Source organism: Phyllostomus discolor, chromosome 3 (assembly GCF_004126475.2).
Source record: "Phyllostomus discolor isolate MPI-MPIP mPhyDis1 chromosome 3, mPhyDis1.pri.v3, whole genome shotgun sequence".
Lineage (NCBI taxonomy): Eukaryota > Metazoa > Chordata > Mammalia > Chiroptera > Phyllostomidae > Phyllostomus > Phyllostomus discolor.
The window spans coordinates 110,263,720-110,286,485 of NC_040905.2; the positions used below are offsets into that span (position 1 = coordinate 110,263,720).

The 22,766-nt window shown below is 39.9% G+C and overlaps 1 protein-coding gene across 2 annotated transcripts in view; it reads right to left on the reverse strand.

The window, feature by feature from the left end:
• Positions 1-22,766, reverse strand: part of RBFOX1 (RNA binding fox-1 homolog 1) — a 1,508,648-nt gene that overhangs the window by 1,225,776 nt on the left and 260,106 nt on the right. For both annotated transcript variants that reach the window (XM_028527782.2, XM_028527789.2), the window contains exon 2: positions 11,622-11,684. The gene's annotated coding sequence lies outside the window, so the exon portion shown is untranslated. The remainder of the gene's footprint in view (positions 1-11,621; positions 11,685-22,766) is intronic.

Sequence of the window (22,766 nt, forward strand, 5' to 3'; positions counted from 1 at the left end):
CAGTCAGCAGGAGAGGAGTCATGTAATTGTTCCGAATAATAGCAGTCATTATTACCACTTATTTAGCACTGGCTGTATGCAAGGCACAGATTTGGGATTGACACATTCTGAGGCAAGAATCATCATTTGTGAAAATAATTACCTGAATTCAAAAGAAACTAGGCACATGCTCTGTAAAAAATATTCTGGCTGTCAGCATTTTGTTTTGTTTTGTTTTGCTTTGGAACTTCTGAAAACTTGAAATTTGAAATCTGAAGCCTCCTCCAACAGGAAAAACCAAATTCCTTGTTTCTATAACTTATTAACAAGCCATTTCACCAAAATTTGTGTTTGTCCTTTGTTATTTCCAGCCATTTTACAGTACAGGTTCACCAATGTTTTCATTGGTGAACCTGTTTCAATGTTTTCACAGCCTCACATTACAATGTTGAATAGAAACAGCTAGTAGATCTAATCTTTGGTTAAGTGAAGAGATATACCAGAAACCACACATCATTATTTTCTTTAGGTCATTCAACTAGAAACTACGTAATTAGAATGAATAGAAAGATTACTCATTTTTGGTGCTCAAGCAAATATAACAGGTTGCAGACAAACACTGCTTTCATTTCTTTTAATTCTCTAATGCAACCAAAAAGGTGGATGAAATTATATAATACCAGTTTGTTAATACACTAAAGAGAAAGCAGAATATCAGTACTGAATTCCTGAACCTATTTGGTGAGTTTTCTTGTCCAGGAGACAACGGGCTCGTTTCTGCCCACAGGTGGGACGCAGAGAGGCCACGCTGGTCATAGCTCATCAATCTCTGCCTCACTGGGATAATGATGCTTTCCTTCAACTTTCTCTTTCATGGCCTAGTTTTCATCTTTCTTGTTTATTCACTGAATTCCAAGCTGGAAGGGGCCTTACGTAAAGACAGTTTATTATTATTATTATTATTATTAAAATGAGGAAATTGAGATCAGATCGGACAAATCTGTTGTTAAGATCATGTGGTCAGTTCATACAGCCAGGACAGAAGCCTGGCTCTCTTGATTTTTCAAAGACTAACCTAGATTGGGAGGTGAGGTAGGGGAATCTGGATGAGAGAGGAAGAGTTTCAACATACAAAGAGTGCAATCACCTTTCACAGCCCTAATCTAGGCAACTGAACTAGTCATCCATAATATAAATATGCTGTCTTTGGGAAGTTAGAGCTAGAGCAGTAACTGAGACAATCATGCATTCTGCCTTCAGAGACCCTCCAGTCCATGGAGGAGACACATAGTACATAAGTGATAAGCAGGATGATTAGCATGCACGATGAGTACATGGCTCATTTAATCTGGGTGAAGTGGTAGAAGACACCAGGCAGGCAGTGGGCTGTCACTGCAGGCTTCACCTTCTTTTTTTATGTATTCTATTTAATCTTTATTATATTTTATTCCATTACCTTTTAGTCCTCTTATTTCCCTCTCCCCCCAACAATCACCACACTGTTGTCCATGTGCATGAGTCCTTTCTCCTCTTTGCTCACTCTCTCCACCCTCTAACCTCCCCATTACCATTAGCTGCATCCCAATCTCCATCTATAAGCCTGTCTCCATTTTCCTTGTTAGTGCAGCTTATTCATTAGATTCCACATGTGAGTGAAATCATATGGTATGGTGCTTGGATCCTACTATCAAACAAACCTTCCTTATAACTTCCACTCTTTCTGATTGTTCTCTTTTCCTAACAATAACAAAGCAGAAGGAAATGTTTTTCTTCTTTCACTCCTCTGCCTACACTCTCTTGCCTCCCATTTTCATAAATTCATGGAAGCAAAAAGGTCCCCTGCCTCTCATCTAACAGAGGGGCATAAGCAGATAAAGAAAGGTTTAATAGACCTCTCCTATGCAGCAGTTTAAGAGAGAAATGAGATACATGTATGAAATGTGCGGACAAGAATGTATGATGTCGGTTGGTAGTTGGTCAAATGTCAGAGCAAATGGTAAGGTCAGTGAAATTTACCAAATGAGCATCATTTTGTCTACACACTAGACCATGGGACTCTAAATGTAACTGGCATGAAACCCACCCTGTGCTTAGTAATTGATTAAATTAACAATCTTAAATCACTCCTCTCTTGTTCTCCTTTCCTCTTGTATTCCAACTGATACTGGACCTCTCCCATTTCCAGGCAATCTGCTGTTTCAGCTTCAGAGAATTCTACCTCCCTGGGTGATAATCATTGATCTTTCTCGATCCATTCACCCTTACACTCTCCTATCGTGCTGGCTTCAATGAGCTTCAGATTCTTAAAAAATATATATATCATGGGATCAAAGGTCTATATCAAAAACAGACTTAGTATTTTCTTTATCCTACAAGGGGAAATCAAGAAACTGAATACATAGAAAAAAGTTTACTTATAGGGAGGATCTTAACAGAGATCCACATACAAGTGTAGACTATGAGACTGAGAAGGGGTTTCTCTGCTTGTGAGACCAAGGGTAGCAAATGCTTGGAGCTGGGAAATAAATATCTTTAGTAGTCAAGAGCATAACTTGCCTAGTTGGAATAGAAGGCATTTAAGGATTCTCAAAGAGAAGGCAAAGTGTTAGATAGGGACTAGATTATTGAACAAGCAAGTAGAAGCAACTAGATGATATTCATGTTACAGGAATGTTAGTCCTTTCATATGTAGGACAGAATCAGGGGAAGGTGGCTTAGGCATGACAACTACTTAAAAGTCTTCACAACCATGTGGGAAAGGAGCACCAGGAAGGATATGCCAACAGAGGGAATGGCAAGAAGGCTTTTTAAACACCCAGGTCAAAGATTTACTCTTTTTTTTGGCTTGGTGGCAAATAAAAAACAAGGATAAGTTAGTGTTGACAGAAACTGGGACTGGGGCACCTGGGGAGAGAATGGTGGGTGTTCATAGGTGAGTGAGTGGAATCCGGTCTGATTTTAGGCATTTTGAGACAAAAGTGACATCCAGAAGGAGATGTGGCAATCTGTGCTGCATATGGCACTGGAATTCAGTGACCAATTTGGAGCCTGTTGCTCTAGGTTCATCAGTTGACAAAGCATAACTAAAAGTTTAAAAGAACATTGAGTGGTAACTAGGGGACAAAAAAACAGTCATCAGGGAGACCCAGACTGGTCTCAATTCTGTTCCTCTCTCTTATATAATACTCCATTTGGGATGAGATGTATCCATCATGTGTTTGCCCATCCATGTGTTTGCCCATCACTATAAAACAAACAACATTATTGATTATCTGCTATTAGTCAGTACTACAGTAGATGCTGTGGATATATATAATCAGAGGTTATATGCTATTTAACAACCAGCATAGGACAAGTTCCAGACAGTTAGATGAGTACATGCTGTGGCATTGGAGGATGATTAACCCTTAGCTCTGGGTCAAGGGTCCATGTGGTGAGAGACAAAATATGGAATTGCTGGACTTAGAAGACACTTAGGTGATTGAGGCAGCAGCAGTACACCAACCAATGACTACCTTGATGGATACTGGATGAATATCAACCTAGATTCAAGGATGGACAATTAAGGCCTAGAACCTGTATTTATGGGGCCTCTAGTCCAGAGCTGCCCTGTCCAGTAAGGTAGGTTGTTACTAGCCACATAATATTGTTTAAATTTAAATTAATTAAAAATAAATAAAATTTAAAGCTTAGTTTCTCAAATGCAGTAGCCACATTTCAAGTGCTCAATGGCCATATGTGGTTAGCAGTTACCATGCTGGACAGCACAGATAAAGAACATCCCTGTCATCATAGAAAGTTCCATTGGACAATGCCAGACTAAAGAAAAAGAGAAACATTAAATTACATATTTTTCAATTAATTAATCAATAATAATTTTTATATAACATTCTGTGAAAGTATAACCTGACAGGAGATACACATCAAAGACAGGCTTCCCCTGGAAGTTAAATTTAAAGTTGAAGAACATAATTCTGAGGATAAAGTCCAACAAATGACCCAGCTACCACCAGCTACCTGGAGCTTTCCTTTCTGCAAACAGGTCATAAAAAGATGTGAAAAGTGCCCTGGCTGGCGTAGCTCAGTGGATTGAGCGCGGGCTGCGAACCAAAGTGTCCCAGGTTCAATTCCCAGTCAGGGCACATGCCTGGGTTGCAGGCCACGGCCCCCAGCAACCGCACATTGATGTTTCTCTCTCTCTCTTTCTCCCTCCCTTCCCTCTCTAAAAATAAAAAAATAAAAAAATAAAATCTTTAAAAAAAAAGATGTGAAAAGCTAGAATCCAACAAAGGTATTGGTTCTGGTGAGCAAACTCTCTGCATCATGTACATACCAGCCAATCTATGTCCAAAGGGCCCCAATGCAAATAGGGCCCTTTTTACATTCTGCAAAAATATTAAACAATAAGAGATAATCAGACTTTGTAAGTAGTAAAAGGACATTAATTTCCCAAAGCCAATGGACACATCAAAACCCTGACTGAGAGCAAGGAAAACTATTAGCTACAACATTAGTCCAGGCATAATGTTAGATATGAGCAAATTCTGAGCATAGGTAAATGTGGCACTTGAATCATCCTATAACCACATCAAAATTACAACTGAACTACAGAACAATCATCATTCGGAACAACCTGAAATCTACCCATACAGATATTCTATAACTAAGGATATAAAGAAGCTATAACAAGACCAGCTGGAGGAGTGGAGATGTAGAGCAAGCTGGTCCCTGACCCATATGTGGCAGATAAAAATCAGAAGGGATATCTCAGCTGCAAATGATGCCCTGAGGAGTGAGGGACCACAGTCCCACACCAGGCCCTATATCTCAGAGTTCCAGTGCCAGGAAGAGAAGTCCCCGTAACTGCTGGCTATAAAAACCAGTGGGACCTGGCTGGTATAGCTCAGTGGACTGAGCGTGGGCTGCAAACCAAAGTGTTGCAGGTTCGATTCCCAGTCAGGGTACATGCCTGGGTTGCAGGCCATGACCCCCAGCAACCGCACATTGATGTTTCACTCTCTTTCTCTTTCTTCTTCCCTTCCCTCTCTAAAAAAATAAATAAATAAAATATTTAATTTTTTTTAAATTGAAAAAAAAAACAACCAGTGGGGATTGTGGCTGTGTGAGATGAATGGCTTCTAGAGTCCTAGTCATTCCTCTTAAAGGGTCTGAACATAGACTTACTCTGATTCACTTATTCTAAGCTCCACAGCTGGGAAAGCAGCTCAAAAGGCACCAGGGACATTTGGGGAGAAATGTAATTCCTCCTCAGGGCATCAGGACAAGGGCTGGAGGGACAGCTTTCTCCCAGACAGAAATGCTGGCAGAGACCACTGTTCCTTTTCTGAGCCTTCTCAGAGCAGGCAGGCAGGTGCCATATCTGAGTCTCCATCAACCCTGCTAACACATTCTCCCTTTCCTGATACCCCACCCCACCCAGCTTCCAAGCCCATCCAAGCCATTTCCGGTGGCTTTGATATACAAACTGCTCATCTTGACTCATGCTTCAGACTTCCCTACAATCCCTCAAACAAGTAGCATTTGGCCTTGGCATGCCCAATACCCCTTGCTAAGTGGCCCCATGCTCAGCACTAGTGGCAGCCAGACTTGTTTTGCAGCTTGGCCACTCCAGGGCAGCTTGAGGCCAGCCGAAGTAGCAGCCATCTGCAGATTGGTTCATAGTGCATGCTGGATGGCCTTAGGCAGGGCACAGGTAGCAATTGACCTTGGCCTACACCTTCAAAGATGCCCCAGAGCCAGAGCATCTGGTGGACAGCTTCAGATCATGTTAAAACACTACTCAACTACTTCCACAAGTGACATGCTCAAGAGGCAGATTCAGTGAGCACCATAGCCCTGCTGAATTAAGTCCTCTCTGAGGTTGCCCCCAGAACAGCTTGATCATGGTTATTACTTGCAGCCAACCAGCCTGGGGATAAATCCCTCCAGTCAAGCTGCCAATAGAAAACAAGGCTCAACTACAACAGGAAGGTGCACACAACCCACATGGGGGAGCACCTACAGTGTCCAGATTAAGATCACTCTATCAAGCCCTGGGTATAGAGCAACTCTACCTAATACATAGAAAAACATGGAGGCAACCAAAAGAGGAAACAAATAAATGTGTCCCAAATTAAAACTCACACACACACACAAACAGAATGTAGCTCCAGAGAAAGAACTAAGCAAAACAGAGACAAGAAATCTACTAGCTGTAGAGTTTGAAACACTGGTTATAAGGATATTCACAGAACTTAGACGAGTAGATGAACTCAGTGAGAATTTCAACAAAGAGATAAGAAACATAAAAATGAAGATAGAAAACATAAAAAAGGACATGTCAGAAAAGAAGAATACATGGATTGAAGTACATTACAGGGAACCAACAGGGGAGTAGGTGAAACAGAGGATCAAATGAGAGTTTTAGATGAAAAAAAAAGCAGAAACCACCCAAACAGAACAGCAAAAAGAGAAAGGATTCCCCCACAAAATGAAGACAGTATAAAGAACCTCTGGGACAACTTCAAGTATACCAACATTTTCATTATAGGGGTGCCAGAAGGAGAAGAAAGAGAGCAAGGAATTTAAAACCTATGTAAAAAAAAATAAGGAAAACCTACATGAAAAAATAATGGTGAAAAACTTCCCTAACCTGGTCAAAGAAATAAACATACAAGTCCAGAAAGCATGGAGTATCCCAAACAAGATGAACTCAAAAAGGCCCACACCAAGATTCATCATAATTAAAATGCCAAAGGTTGAAGGCAAAGACAGAATCTTAAAAGCCACAAGAGAAAAGCAGCTAGCTGACTTCTCAACAGAAACATTTCAGGCCAGAAGCAATTAGCAAGAAATATTCAAAGTCATGAAAAGGAAGGTCCTACAACCAAGATTATTCTACCCAGCAAAGTTATCATTTAGAATTGAAAGGCAGATAGTTTCCCAGACCAAAAAGTGCTAAAGGAATTCATCACCACCAAACTAGTATTACACAAAATGTTAAAAAGATAAAATATATGAATAATAAAATGACAACAAATACATTTCTATCAACAATTAGTTGCAAATGGATTAAGTGCTCCAATCAAAAGACATATGGAGGCTGAATGGATAACCAGACAAGACCCATATGTATGCTGTCTACAAGAGATTCACTTCAGCTTGAAAGAGATACACAGACTAAAGGAAAGGGATGGAAAAAATATATTTCATGAAAATGTAAATAAAACAATACAAAATTTGGGGTGGCCATACTTATACCAGACAAATCAGATTATTAAACAAAGGCTATACAATGAGAGACAATGGACCCAGGAATTCTACTTGTAAGTTTTTATCCAAAGAAACCAAAAAAACTAAATTAAAAAGACAAATACATCTGTATTTTCATTGCATCATTAATTACAATAGCCAAGATATGGAAGCAACCTAAGTGATAATTAATAGATGTATATGTATATACACACACACATATACACATATACATACATATATATGCTATATATATAGTATGTGTGTATATTGAGAATATGACTCAGCCATAAAAAAGGATAAAATCTTGCCATCTGAAACAACATGGAGGGACCTAGAGGGTATTGTGCTGAGTGAAATAAGTCAGAGAAAGGAAGGCAAATACCATATGGTTTCACTTGTATGTGGAACTTAAAAAACAAAATAAATAAGCGGCAAAACAGAAACAGGCTCATAGAAACAGAGAACATTTTGAAGTTTGCCAGTGGGAGGGGTTTGGAGATATGGATGAAAAGGTAAAGGGATTAATAAGTAAAAATTGGTAGTTACAGAATAGTCACCCAAATATAAAATACAGCATAGGGAATATAGTTGATAATATTACAGTAACTATGTATGGTATCAGATGGGTATCAGACTTATTGGGGAGATCACTTAGTAGGTTAATGTCTAAGCCCTGTGTTGTATACCTGAAACTAATATTGTACCATATGTCAATTATAATTGAAAAATTTTTTAAAAGACTAATTAAAGTTAGAAAAAGAAATATAACCCTGGCTGGTGTGGCTTAGTGGATTGAGTGCCAGCCTTTGAACCAAAGGATCACTGGTTCGATTCCCAGGCAGGGCACATGCTGGGTCTCCATGAGGTGCGGGGGGTGGTGTGCATGAGAGACAACCACACATTGATGTTTAGTTCCCTTTCTTTCTCCTTCCCTTCCCCTCTCTCTAAAAATAGATAAATAAAATCTTCAAAAAAAGACAAAAAATATAAATTATAGTTATAAAATAGTCATGGGGATGTAAATTATAGCATAGAGAATATGGAGACCCCCAGAAAACAAAATTTATTTATAAAATATTGTGTATTTATTCTACAGGTTTAACTTCAGTCACCTTCAAAATACTCTCCATTTGATGCAATACACTTATTGAGATGTATTTTCCCACTGCTCAAAGCAGTTTTTGAACTTGTTGATTTTGATGCCTTTTGGTACTTCTGCCATTTTTTAAATTATATTTTAGCGATTATATTATTACAGTTGTCCTGATTTTACCCCTGTTGCCCACCCACACCCAGTACCTTCCACTCCTTCAGGCAGTCCCTCCACCATTGTTCATGTCCATGGGGTCATGGGTATAAGTTCTTTGCCTGCCATTTTTTTTGTTTCACCTCTTCCACATCAGCAAAATGTTTCTCTTTGAGGACATTTTACATCCAGGGAAACAAACAAAAAAAAGTCAATTGGGATGAGACCCAGTGAATAGGGAGTGTGGGGCTTGGAGGTGTCTCACCATTTTCGGTCAAAAAATGCTGAACACGCAGTATGGTGTGGGCTGCTGGGTTCATAAATTGCCCATCATGAAATGGGCAAATGCATTGAAATAGTCTTCTAAATAAAATTCACTGGAGCCAAATGCAGCCTCTTACAATAATACCAGCTACTACACTGATACAGATGGGCTCTTAGAACACCCACCAAGCAGGAGAAACATTCACTACAAGGGTCCTACCCTCCAGAAGATAATTCCAGTTTTGGGGGGTTTCTCCTCATATAGTCAATAATATTGTAATAACAAGGTATGAAGAGTAATAGATTTATCCACTGATAACTTCATAAGGTATTTAACTATGTAATCACTATGTTATATACCTAAAATTAATATAACATTGTATGGCAACTGTAATTGTACATTTAAAACTTGTTTAAAAATTAATAAAAGGGAATATTTAGATGACCAAGTTGAGAACTATAACTCTAGACCAAATCTGAAATTATCTATCTATGCTTGTTAGAGAAGGTTGGTGGTCAAGTATATTCTTCATTGATGTTACTCTGTACCAGTCTCCTTGAAAGTCCTGAACCTTAATTGTCATGTAGGACTTAGATGGGTGAAAATGGAGAAGGGGAATATAGTCAATAATATTGTGATAAGTTTTCACAGTGACAGATGATTACCAGAGTTAGTGGGGTGATCACGGCATAAGGCATACAAATGTTAAATCACAATATTGTACCTAAAACTAATATAGCCAATCTAATATTGTATACCAACTATACTTAAATGAAATAAAAAGAGTAAATAAAGATCTCAGTAAGGAAAAAATATGAGCTAATTCCAACTGCAAATGCACTGATTTCAGTAAAGTAGCCTAAACAACTGGAGCAGTTTCCTACTGCGATGTACCACACGTTATTGCTGAGAAGGGCACAAGGCCTGAGCGTATGGCCCACACATATGCTAGATCATCTGTTTTTCTTATAACCAAGCCACCCTCCAAAACCCCATCTTTGTTCTGGGCAAAGTGACTTCTTGGGGCCAACCCGGAAGTTGATTGAGGTGTACTATGCCAGAGAAGCTTGGACCACAAGAAAAGCATCAAAATCTATTAAGCACACAGAAACTGAGCAACTGCTCTAAATATTCCCAAAGAGGAGTTTTTCCATTTCTTCCTTTTTAATTTTTTTCGAATCCTGGGATATCTGCACACTGGTTTGGAACAGCAAATTAATATTTTTTTCTCTTTAGACTGCAATTGTAGATATGGAAATACTATATCGAAAGACAAATTAACACAAGTTCCTTACAACATTGTACTAATTATCTCAGAGACCAGAGCCTCCCCTAGGTTAGAAACTTCAGGCCCAATTCAGGGTAGAAACATGAATTCCTTTCTGAGAAGCAGTAATTTGTACTATTGAGAAAGAAGGTAGAGACAAAGGTGAGAGGGTCATGCATAATCTCAAAATTCAAAAATCTTGAAACCTTCCTTCCTCCATCCTTGCCCTGCCCCAGCATGACAAAGGTGGCTAGGATAGTGCTTGAAACAGAAAAAAGATAAAATAACATGCATATTTAGTGCTACACCCAATAGATGTGAACAGAATGCATGCCAAACAGCCCCCTCCTTTTCATTTATAAGATCTAGCAATTTTCAGGAAATGCTGTAGCCTGAACTTCAAAGGCATTACAAGAGAGATGTAGCATGTAGGGAATTAGACATAAAATTTCCTTTATTATTGGGAACAAAAACTGTGGGTCTAATCTCCTGTGTGATACAAGCTTTAGCTGATCAGGGTTACACTAAGTCATTCTGATGTGGCAAACACCATTTTTTTATTTCTTTCTATCCTCTCCTCCTCCTTCTCTCTGTTCACATATGCAAATTCCATAGCAATGATCGGAGTCAGGCAGTACCAGTGAGGGCAAAGAATTTCCTTTGATCAGCCTCTTCTAGGCCTGGAGTCCCACAATCTCTGTTTCTACCTGTCCCTTTATGGTATTTGATATATCAAATTATACTCCACCATCTCAGAACCAGGATATATTACAAGATTCAGGAAGCTACATCTTTAAAGAGTAAATATTCCCTTTAGTTAGCCTTTTAAATTTTGATAGTTATTAAATTATCATTGATTTATTCATAAAAACAAGTTATTTGCCAACAAAACTATTGTCAGGAGAGCTGATGTCAGAGATTATGTGAAGGTTATGTGCACCACCATCACTAATGCTAACAAATGATAAAAAAAAATAAGAGTTGGGGAAATTGGACAAAATACTGCTGGCTTCACCAAAAATGAAGCCCTTATGTGCAATGAGAAAGGCAGATGGCTGAAAATGCTTACTTGCTAAAAACAAGTGAAATTTCTAAAATGTACCCCAGCATTTTAAAGTAAAGAATTTCTCTTTTGCAGTAATTTTTATATAGCAGTAACATATTCTGGCTCAAAAAGAGCAAAATGAATTGTTCAAAATACCTCAAGAAATGCGTGGTCTCACTAAGTGATCTGGGCCTCTTTGCATTTTTTTCTACTGTGCATGGTCCTATGATTGGGAGAAGGGAACAAAATGTCTCCTAATGAAGAAAAACTTAGGTGACTAAAGGAAAACAAACACACAGGTAATTTAATCCCCAGGCAACAATGAGAAGGTGAACCCATCCACACTCTCACATGTTCATTTTTCCTATGTTCATTGTGGGGGCTCTGCTATTAAACCCTCCTCCCATCTCTGAATCCAATACAGTCCTGCAGAAAAGAAAGACCCAGGCAGGCAGGAAAGTGTCTGTGGGAACTACGGGCTGGCTGAAGACAGCTTTTCATAGAGAAGACGATCAAAGAAACGGGTGCATTTATGTAATGAATGTTCAAAAGTGGATGCACTTACTGAATGCTGAGACAGATCAAGGAAGCTGTAAGTTCCACTTGCATGAGTTCTTTGAGAAGTTTCCTAGGGAAGAAGAGAAAGAAGGCTTTAATACTGAGAAATATATTCTTAAATTGTATCTGCATCTTTTGTCATAATAATCTCTGGTTAACCTCTTAAACAGATTCTTGACCTTACAGTGAATTAACAATGAGTGATGATGATGATGAAAACTATTAAGATCAAGTCTGTAAACAGATTTTCATGGAATCTTTTTATACTTCACTTAGAGGTGTGACTGTTTTCTCTACTGCTGAACAGGAAACTGAGGTTCAGACAACTCAAGTAAGTTGCCCAAAATATGCATGTAGGTAGTGGAGCCTGGATTTGAACTTGGGCAATTTGGACACCAAGTTTTGACCCACTCTGTTTTACTCTTGTCTTACACAGTGAGCTCTTTGTCATAAGATGTGTTTGAGGAAAAGCTGGAGGTCAACTTTCAGAAATAGTATTGTGGATTTTCCTGCATAGAGTTAGGTGGGAAGAAATCAACTCTAAATCCTGTTTTAACTCTAGAACTCCAAGATTCTGTAATATTCAATCCCATGATAGTTAAAGTTCAAAGTGACTCCATTTACAATGAATGAAAATGTGATATAAATGCCCCATCGATAATAAATTTCATAAACATGGCTATCATCACCCAATCAGAAGGAGTAAGATTGACTTTCATTAATATTTAAATTAACCAATATCACTTGAACTGCAAATGGCCACTATAATCTCATATAATTCAGTGAATTGGGGGAAAGTTCATCTTCAACCAGAAAAAATCAAGATTTACTAATAGATCTGAAAGACATAGATAGCATTCTGTACCCAAGAGAGTTGACCTGCTTCCTCCCTGGTTGGCAGCATTCTGGGATCTTGATCAAGTGCTCTTTCAGTTACTCCTAAGAAGTAGTGATACAATTTATACCACAACTCAATGTAATGCAAAAATTTCAGACTCTAATTATTAACATTATTTGCAGATATCTGTTTAGAAAATGTTTCTCTTTCTTAATATGATGGGCCTTTTCTTTTTCTATACTTCAAATAAGGTGAACTCATTATTTAATAAAATAGAATATCTGAGAACATCAAGGAGTTGTAAAATATTAGAAAGAGAAACCTGGGTCTGCAGAGGCCACTATAAAGTCAATAAGATGGAAATAGCAATGCTTTTCCTTCCTTCCTTCCTTCCTTCCTTCCTTCCTTCCTTCTTTCCTTCCTTCCTTCCTTCCTTCCTTCCTTCCTTCCTTCCTTCCTTCCTTCCATTCATCCCACTCATCCATGGCTCTACTAGCTTTGTGACTATGGACAAGTCATTTAACCTTGCTTGTCTCAGCTTCATCCTCTGTAAAATGAAAATAAACATAATATCTACCTCAATGAATTGAGGTTAAGTATTAAGAGTTAATACATGTGAAGTACTTTGCATTGTGCCTATAACAGAGTCAATGATGTTTAGAAGTTTATTATTTCTTAAGACCTTTTTTCAATGCCAGGCACTGTTCTCTTGGTGCCTACAGTCAAGTAGGGAAAACAGAGCTTGGTCAGGGATGTTGGTATAGGCTTTGCCAAGGAAGTGGCAATAACGCTGAGATTGAAACAGTGAGAAGAATGCAATCAGACAAAGTGGAAGAACATGATTTGGGAAGAAGAGTTAAGACAGTTAGGAAGTGAATAGTCAAGCTATATGTTTATCTTCCATAAATTCTTAGCATGCTTCAGCTGGAGAATTATCTGTGCCATCCTAATCATCATCATCATCACTGAAATATAATATCAGTAAATAATAGTTCTATTGAACCCATAGTATATCCCAGGTTTTGTATCAAAATCTATATGCATCTTCTTATTTATTAATAATAATGATAGATCCTAGGGTCAGGTTCAACCTTCTTAACCCCTATTGCTATTCCTCCCTAGTCATTTTCTCCATCCACTAGCTCTCATACTCCAAGATCTACCTAAATAGAACTACTTAAAAGATACAGGCACTGTTACACCTCTACTCCTTTGGTCACATCTTTCTTTCTGAACTGCCCTTGATTTGGGCCAATCAGAAATCATTCTTCAAGGTCCACCCCACTGTGAACATATTTCTACAGTTTTCATTGACCTTTTTACATCTGCAGACAGAGTTTTGTTCAGAGGCCCTGTGGCCTTTCATACAACCTAACAAGAATCATATGCTCTCTCATCCTGACTAGTGTGGCTCAGTGGGTTGTGCGTTATCTCATAAACTGAAAGGTCACCAGCTCGACTCCCAGTCAGGGCACATGCCTGTGTTTTGGGCCAGGTCCCTGGTTGGGGGCATGTGAGAGGCAAGTGATCTATGTTTCTCTTGCACGCATCAGTGTTTCTCTCCCTCCCTTTCTTCCTCTCTTTCCCTCTCTCTAAAAATAAATAAATAAAATCTTAAAAAAAAAGAATCATATCCTCTCTCTAACCCATTGTAGACTTAGCCTGCTCAGGCTGTGAACTGTTAGAGAGCAATGACAATGTTTTATTCAACTCAGTAGCCTTATCCTCTGGCACAGTGCCCAGCCACTTAGCAGCTGCTCACTACACTGGGTGGCATAAGAAGCATTCCTCATTGACACACAGTGTTACGGTGCAAGGAAGGGCACAGAACTTCATTCTAGAAAGAGAGTTTCTCTGACACCATGGCTTTTTCTAGCACTCTCATACTTAGCATCCAGATAATAACATTAATTTCATGTCCATGTCAGCTTTATGCCCACACCTTTATATCTATGTTTAATCCAACCTGCAGTTGCAATGAATTTTATAAGACAGATTCTTATTAATGTTTACATTAATAAGAATCTGTCAAATCCTCCAGGTAGATTGTTTTATAAAAACAAAGACTGAGAACCATTGTTACAAGGTGAGAATAGAAATGGTCATTAGCAATGGCACCAGACAGCAAGGAAAAAAAAATCAAAGATGCTCTCTAGAGTTCCAGAAGAGTGATATAGTTTCAACAAAAATACTAAGATTGTCCTGAGTTTGCAATTACTCTTGCAAACTATCTAAACAGCAGTTTGCAACCAGGGAGAATTTTGGGCCCTGGTGGAACTAGAAGTAATTTTTACCTGAGACTGTGCTGGAGCTAAAGAGCTACAAGTGAAGGAAATGCAAGAGGACCTTGGAACAAAGCCCAGCAGAATGGAGGGAAACTCTCCCATCCTGTGTTACTTGCAGTCACCTCTGCACTCCATCCAAATGGATGCACAAAATAGCCCACCAATTTACTTCCAACACACTGAAGTTGATGACCCTGGGCAGGCAGTGTGTCATTTAAGTTGGTAACTTGAACTGTAAATAGGGCTGGCTACTTCCATGAACTCTGCCATCAGTGGCTTCCCCTCACAGATGTCCCTGAAAGTGGTTGTTAAGATCCCTTCCTCTCTCCAGGCTGCACCTCTCATCCCTCCATGGAGCAGGCAGAGTCGTCTTCACAGAATATGAATGCACCCATGTTACTTGGTTGTTTAACCCCTACATTGGGGGCTTCCCATTCTGTGCAGGATGAAGCCCTTGCACTGTGACAGCCTGACATCCTACATGCTGTGCTCCTGGTCACAGCTCCAGCCATATTTACTTATTAATGAGCAGATATCCCCTTCCTCAAGCCCCAGGGACCTTCCATTTCTGGACCACCCTATACTGCCCACCAGCCAAAGGGAAGATGTACAGACTGTATCTCTGACCTGGGATTGTCTTAACACTCAATTAACTCACATTCATCCTTACTTCCTGATGAAAACCCCTACTACCAGTCTCAAGAGCCCATTATCTTTCCCTCAGAGCACATGCCACTGCTATCATTTTAGTCAGTTACAAGTGATTTGATTAAAGTCTGCCTGATAAAGGACTAGTGAACTTTGATAAAGTACAGAACTAGTACGTTAGTTCTGTGTGGGCAGAGGCTGTATCTGTCTGCTCACCACTTTAACTGTAGCTCTGACCCCATTGCTGTGGACATGAGGAACATTTGATAAATATTTTCCCAAAGAAGGAAAGGTGGAAGGGAGGGAGGGAGAGGGGAGAGAAAAGAGGACGAACAGAAGGAAGGAGAGAGAAAAGGTAGGCTTGCTCACCTCATTGCTAGCTTCAGACACACTTGGGTAACTATGCAGCTTCTCTAAGAGGTATCCCTCCCTCTGTCTAGTCATTCCAGGGATCATGTCTGTGGTACATGATCCTGGCTCCATCAGGGCTTTGTTGAGCAGGGATGAAACCTCATCAGATCTAAGTTTAATTTCTCCCAGGAATTTGAAAGGCACTGTTAAGTTCCTAGAACTGAGAACTCAGTAATTGTGGGGTCACTGTTCTGTGCCATGTGCCCACAGAGAGAAACAAAAGCCAGGCTTTGGAGCAAGAAGAATGTCAGAGTGAACAGGCAGAGTGGAGGAGCCATGGGGAAGGGAGGTTTATGAATGGGCTGGGGACCACATTGTTGCTGGGTCACTAAGCGGTTCAAGATGCCAGTCCCTCAAAGGACTGACCTCATCCCCTGCCTCTCCCTCTCAGTGCTGAGACTCACTCCTTTGCTATGTAAATAAATAGCATTTTCAGGCTACTTTGAATGGGCTTCCGTTTCTTGTCAAAAAAGAAAGCTGCAAGTAAGACACTGGTGGTCTCAAAAGTGGCATCTCACCCATTTGAGGTGGGGTGGGGAGGTTTGTCTACCATCCCTGCATTCAGAAAAGCCAGCGGTATCTTGATCACATAGAAGACAATGATAGGATACACTCCCTCCACCTTCACCTTATCTGGGGGTCTGGAGTTTAACTGTCCTTGAAAGGGGTGTAAAGTCACATCAGCACAGTAAAGTAGCCTCTACCATATGGCCTTGTTACCTGCTATATGACAATGATGGAGCATGGAAAAGTTAGTGCCATTCGCACCTAGGATAGGAGGAGAGTGAGCTATGGTGGAAAGTGCATGCAGCCCCCTTAGTTTGAAGACAGAGATCCTCCCCAAGGCAATCCAGTGGCTCTCAGCACATAATACAAGGTGCTGACCAGTGGTCACAACTGCAATTGGATGATCAGATCAGCAAGCAACACATGGCCATGAACATGACTTAGTGTGTCCCTGAATTTGCTGCAGGATCTAAGCACCCTGTGCTCCGAACTCAGAACCAGTGGGTCACTTCACTGTATGTACGGTTTGTTTTCTAAGGAGAGCTGCAGGTGACAGCACCATCCCCCTCTGTGACTATGCAAAGGCATTCCATGCAGCAAGGGCAGCTCAGGAGACTCATCACCCACATCATCTCTTTTTGCATCCTACCCATTCCCACATCAGATATCTGGTTTCTGGCTTCAGTATTCCTAAAATATTCTCTCTTTCCCCCCACCCCCACTTCTATTGGTTGAATGTAAGTGACCGAGTTGAACAAGAGCAAAATTCAAGAACCAATAGTTTTAAACTGAAACTGAATGTCCCACACTTTCTAATATCAGCACACATTTGCACAAGCTGATACCCATGTCTGGGACTCTGTTCCTTAATTAGCTGGTAAACATGTATTTATTCTCCATGTCCTTGGGAAGCCCTCTCTGAGCCCCCCAAGTACAGTGAACAGCCCCCACTGCCCCAAGCTCAGAATTCCAGTCTGTCTCTGAGCACTTATCACTGGTAGACCTCTGTCTCTGTGTTCCTTCTCTCCATTGGACTGTGACCACTCTAGAGCCTCAGGCTGGGCTTCACCTTATTCATGAGTGACAGTACCACATACATTTTGAATTCAGACTTGGGTTCAAACCTGATGCTCCCATTCATTGTAATGTGTAACCTTGGGCAAGCTTCTCAACCTCTGTTTTCTTAGCTATCAAGAGGGATAATAATGACCTTCTTGGAGGGGTGGTATGAAGATTACACAACATAATTGCCTGGCATTGCTACTCAATAAATGTTTATCATGTTAGATGCCAACATCAATGCCTACTTGGTCAACAACAGTCCTTCTAATAAACAAAGTCATTGTGTCCCTTACAAAATTTTGCCAAATAGGTAAAATTAGCCAGATAACTGTGACAGCAGAGCCCAAGCATACCAGAGGCCAACACAACCACTGGCACATAGTAGGTTTAAGGTTTATCAGAAATTTTGGATCTTTGAAAATAAAGACCTAATGAGGCTCTTTCCTTACTGATGAACTACAGGTTGTAGCTACTGCTGCAAGGCTTATATTTGACTTGTCATAGTATTTAAATGCAATAAGCACTCATTAGTCTGCCTGCTGCATTTAATTTGGCTGTACTCAGCCATCCAGCAAGGGCTCAGGTACAGTGTCTGTGACTGTTCCATGGAAAGAGTCTTCCCAGTCTCCCTCCCTAGGGAAACAAACTTCTACTCGAAGCTCCAGGGACCTTGGAGAGACTAATGATAATATACCCCACATACCACCCTACTCTGAGGTTTATTGTTGGTGTGTTTAATTTCCTGTCTTGGCCTTACAGGAGATTTCTAATGTTTGGGCTGTAGGGTATGTTCTGATTAAAAATAATCCTCCCAATTACGGGTTGGCATGAGCCTCCTGTCACACGCACTCTGCCACCAGCCTCTGCTTCCCTGTCAGCAATAATTGTGTCTGCAGTGCCTAACTGTAAATGAAAACCCAAGGGCCAAGTTTGGGTCCCTGGTTCCTGGGCTGTACTGGATCTTTTAATTTGCACTGTCTGTCAAAAAGATGCGGCTGTGTGTACTCCAAAGAAATCCTGAGACTCTCAGATTCAAGGCCAAAAAGAGCAAAGGCACCACAGCCTTCTCAGAGAAATTGTATTTGAACCCACCGGAGATAACAGGGTTTGTGGAAGGCAATGAGGCTCTTTTTATTCTGCTCCAAACTTTAGCTAGACCCGGTATGAAAAGCGAAGCTGAACTCTAGGGAAATTTCAAGGTGTATTTATATTATTTTTTCCAGCAAGTACATAAGACAGGACACAGAATTCAAAGTATGTGATAGTAACTCTGTGAAAGGAAATATACACATGAGACCTGATTATTTCAATTGCTATAAATGTAAAACTTTCTGGGTATAGGGTGCAGGGAAAGAAGTATGTGCTTTCAGCTGGGAGCTAATATTAAGTTTCCCTTGTATAACCAAAGAGGAGGTGAACCAATGACTAGGCCCAGTCTAGGGACTTGGAATATGATGTAGAGTAAAAAAAAAAAGTGTCTCTTGGAAATCCACACAGAGTAAAGGGGAGCGAACATGCCTAATTTGACCCCTGGGTTCCAGACAGTCTTCCTGTAACCCACCACTCCTGATGCCCTGCTGAACCTCCTGCACTGAGGATGAGCACAAGATACTGGTGTCCTCCCAAGAAAATACCCCATTGGCTGAGCCTAGCTTTAGTGGGCTTTGCTAATTATAGCATATGTTTTGGTGACTTATTCACAACCATACTGGCAGGTTGTTCAAGCCCAGACAACTGTGCTAATGAAGACTGCCATGTGGATCAAGGGTAAACTATGGACCATGGACCAAATCCAACATATATCCTGGTTTTGTCAATAAAGTTTTATTGGGACACAGCCATGATTATTCACTTGTGCATTATCTATAGCTGCATTCATGCCACAGTACAGTTGAGTAGTTGTGACAGATTCTATGGCTCACAAACCCAAAAGTATTTATTACTTCACCCTTTATAGAAAAAGATTGCTGTCCCCAGATATATAAAGGCTGACATACAAACTCACAAAGATCTAAAGACATAATACATAATAACTATTGTAATCTTTATCCAATGCTAAGCATTTGCCATGTACCAGGCATTTTATTTACAAAACCCCCTCCAGATACAACATCCATTATTTCCTTTTGATGATGATGATGAACTAGGCATTTAAGAATCTGCAAGAACTTGCCCCAGGTCTTAGCACTAGAAATCAGCAAAGCCAGGAACCAAATCCAGTTCTGTTTCACTCTAGAGTTCATGCTTTTAACCAATATTTGTTGTATCTATTTCAAAAATAGAGAAGTTGTCCAGTTTGGCCTCTTTGGCGAGGCCCTGAGGTTCATTTCTAGCTGAGGGGGAAATGTGAGTAACAACTACACATAGCAGCTTCCTTGAAATAGTTTCTTTCCTTTACCAACCTCACCATGAACTTAAAAAAGTCCACAATTCCACTGTTTAAAGAGGGGGACTTCCTGTGACCTGTGACATTTCTTTAGAGGTACCACAGGGCAGGGCAAAGTAAATCAGAGAAAGAGATTTTTAACTCCTGCAAACAGATTCTTAGGTTGAACAATAAAAGACTGGCAGAAATGGATAGGAACTCTTTGCTGATTATTGACATTGCACAAAATCACTTGAAAGATGAAAATGCTCCTTCTTGTCATAGAAATGGGCCATGAGTTCTTTCCATCAAGAAGAATGAGGCTTCTGAGCAAATGTTCCTGAGTTCAAATGCACTAAGTTTACCCACATCCATCAATGCCTGGAGCTGGCCTGACACAAACTTGGAATCAAGGAGACCAAAGGATCTCATCCATGTAGAAACCACCCAACTTCTCACATAAAAACTCAGGATGGAAAGAGTACCAACCTCTGCAGAAATTTGACACAGGAAGCTCTGCTACTTCAAATGCATGAAATGTGATAATGGAGAGGACTCAGTGTCACCTGCAACTCACCAGGCTCCAGGAGCAAAACTTGAAAAGAAAGTAGACCCCCCTATGGCTTCTACCCTGTATGGTTTTAACTCTCAGCTCAAATATCGCTTCCTCAGCAAAGTCTCTGGATCTCTCTCTGCAACAAATATAGGACCAGCTCCTTCTCACTGCATTTATCTCAGCTGTAACTACACAACAGAACATAACCATGTGATTAGCATCTGCTTTTCCTGTCAGACAGAACACTCCATGAGAACTCGGACATTGAGGGTTTTGTTCCACACCAAGTACTTTGCACCTAACAAGGTATCTGGCATGAAAACAGTGCATTAAATATTTTTTAAATGAATAAATAAATGAGTGAACAATTCTAGAATGAAACCACGTTTTCCTCTGGCATCCCAAGGGTTTTCATCTGTGACCTAGGTATTCATCACTAACCACGCTGCTCTGAAGTGCTCTTTCTTTAAGCCCAAGTTCCCTATCTACCCCATATCCAGCTCCTATGGATCAGTAGAAGATAGAATACAACATTTGAAGAGACAAGTTTATGCATAAAGAACGTGCTTTGACCTTGGGTGTTGTACTCACCTGGGTGCAGATCCTGGCTTCAGCTCTCCTAGCTGTGTGACCCTGAGGAAATTATTTTACATCTCTGGACCTCAATTCTTGCATGTATTAGGTGGAAGTAAAAATCACCTAGTGGATTCTTACAATGACTAAATAAGGTAACATAGGAAACAGACTTAGAGTATGTCTAAAGTGGGTGTTCAAAGAGTTGTACCTACTTTAATCATATTTAAGTACTCCTAAGTTGAAGATGATCTTAAAAACAAAACAAAGTGATGAAAAATATTGTGATTTAAAGGAACTCAGTAAGTACTATTTGGAACAGATAGGGACATATGTATGTGATGTATATAAGATAGTAACAATAACAGAAACATAATAATAATAATAATGATAAAATAATAATAAGCCCTGGCTGGCATGGCTCAGTGGACTGAGTGCCAGCCTGTGAACCAAAGGGTCACCAGTTCAGTTCCCAGTCAGGGCACATGTCTGGGTTACACAGCAGATCCCCAGTAGGGGGTGCACAAGAGACAACCACATAATGATGTTTCTCTTCCTCCCTTCCTCCCTTCCTTCCTTTCTCTAAAAATAAATAAAAATTTTTGAAAATAATAAGCATCCAATTCTTCCTCTGTCATGCATTGTCATAAACAATTTTCATGTAGCATTCCACTGAATTCTCATTTAATTCCTATGCTGTGGGTACCATTATCTAATTTTTAGATAAAGCATGATACTCAGAATGGTTAAGTATTTGTATAAGTTCCCACAAAGAAACTAGAACTTAAACTCTGATCTTACTGGTGATTAGGTTAGACTCTATCAGCTCTGAAAGAGAATGTTCCCATTCCAGGTAGATATGATTTGCTTATGACTGTCCAGAGGGGGATGTGGGGTGGCCTAAGAGGCAATAATGTGCTTTTATGAGAGTTTAGATGTGCCATGATGCCAGGATCTGTTCTCACATGCAGAGGAAGCTTCTAATGGATCATCCCTTCCCAAGCAGGTCACTTTGGCTGTTATCCATCATCTCATTATGTCTGTTGATCTTTTTCATTGGAGAGAGAAATCGTACAGGTGTGAGCAATATGCTTACAAAGAGAGATCTCTCAAACATAGTGATTCTAAGTAACAATCTCTTCCCTGAACAGCAAGCATTGCTCAGAGCTCTCAGATGCTCCTTGTCAGGCACGTGACACCATGAGGAAGATCCTTCCTACAATTCTGACTGTCCTCCTTGCATTACACATAGTCAGTTGGGGGCTAAACCAACCAGTTCCACTGAAGTGAAATGGAGAAAGGATACGGTAATCCCCAAGCTCAAAAGAGATTAAGATATAGACAGATTTACAGAGCCAGAACACAAAGCACATCATTGCGAATGCAAGATGCTTTTGTCCATTAATCATCTTTTACTTTGAAGCTATTTCTCAATGAAAAGTAGTTTTCCATTTCTATTACCAAGATTAATGTGTCAATAATACATAGGACCATAAGCCAGACTGTAGTGGAGATGGAGAAAAAAGAAACAAAAAAGAAAAAGGAAAATAAAGAAAAAAAAAACCCTCAGTACCTAGTGTGATGTATTTTGCTCAGATTACTGCTTTATTTACACCACTGAGAACACTTTATTTTTGAGTTTCATAACTCATTGCTCTATAAAGCAAAGGAAACTAGCTAGCAATGCCTACTTCAACATGGAGAAAGAAAATGGATCATAAAGCAAACCCATCCTCTACCCTGTAGGTCTCAATTCCTAAAAAAAATCTATTTAATATGTGTTGGATTCCAAAGCTCCTTATTACTTTATTTAATTCAGACCAGGGAAGAGGTCTCAGAATAAAAATGGCACTAAGATGATGGGAACTAAGCTATGAAATGTGGACGTCATATTTTCTTCAGAGAGA